Source organism: Penaeus vannamei, chromosome 19, assembly GCF_042767895.1.
Source record: "Penaeus vannamei isolate JL-2024 chromosome 19, ASM4276789v1, whole genome shotgun sequence".
NCBI classification, from domain to species: domain Eukaryota; kingdom Metazoa; phylum Arthropoda; class Malacostraca; order Decapoda; family Penaeidae; genus Penaeus; species Penaeus vannamei.
Genome location: NC_091567.1, coordinates 9404489 through 9405552, shown reverse-complemented (window position 1 = coordinate 9405552; position 1064 = coordinate 9404489).

Sequence of the window (1064 nt, the reverse complement as noted above, 5' to 3'; positions counted from 1 at the left end):
ATGCGAGCGCTTGTGTGTGCGCGTGGCAGAGCCGGACGAGACCACGTCGGATGTTTGAAAGAGGCGAAGAAGAAAGGCGAGAGACGATGGAAGTGAAGGTCAGGAAAGGGGAAAAGCAGCTGCTGGAGGGACGTGTGCCTGTGTGTGTTTTTTTTTTTTCTTCTTTTTTAAGAGAATAAACCTGTGCTTTTATACTCCTTTCACTTACCTTTCCCACTGGTCCGTGATGTTAACTTAAATATATCCTATTTCTTCTATTCATATCACTACTTACCTTATATTCCATACTTGCCTTGTCTTATTCTTGCCTTTTCGTCTTCGACTAATTCACCTTAGCTTTGTTTCTCTCTCGTTTTCCCTCCGTATTTCTCCGTTTTATCTTTCACTTTTTCGTAATTTCCTGTCATTTATCTATTTTATAGTTTTATCTTTCTATTATTTCCTGTATTCCTAGAATTAATTCAATCCCACCATACACTATTTAATAAATCAAATTAATCGAATCAAGGCTAAAATCTCAGCCAGCGCGGGAAGCCACCTGCATCGAGGGTCAAGCCAGGTCGGTCCGAGAGAGAGGCTTCCCCCCCTCCTATTCCAAACACCTCCAACCCCCACCCCATACCCCCCTCCTCCAACCCCTCCCGTCCACTAGTGATTATGATGATGATGATATAACAGTGATGCTAATGATAATAACAATGACAATTATTATAACAAAACAACTACCATAATAATGACAATAATAACTATTGAGATCATAAAAAAGCGTATGAAAAGGAGACGAAAGAAAGAGATAATAAGATGGAGAAAGATATATACAGCGCGACAAGGAGAGAAAAATAAAAGACCGAAAAAAGAAAAAAAAAGAAGGAAAAAAGATCCTTGGTTTGAAAGCCGTCTAAACAGGAAAAGGAATAGAGATCCACAAGTGATAAACAAGACAGAAGGGAAGAGAATGTAATAAGAAATAAAGAAATGGAATACACCAAAATGAACCAGAAAGAAATGCAAAAGCAAATGGAAAAGAGAATATTAGATATAAAAGGAACTGGAGAATATAGCAG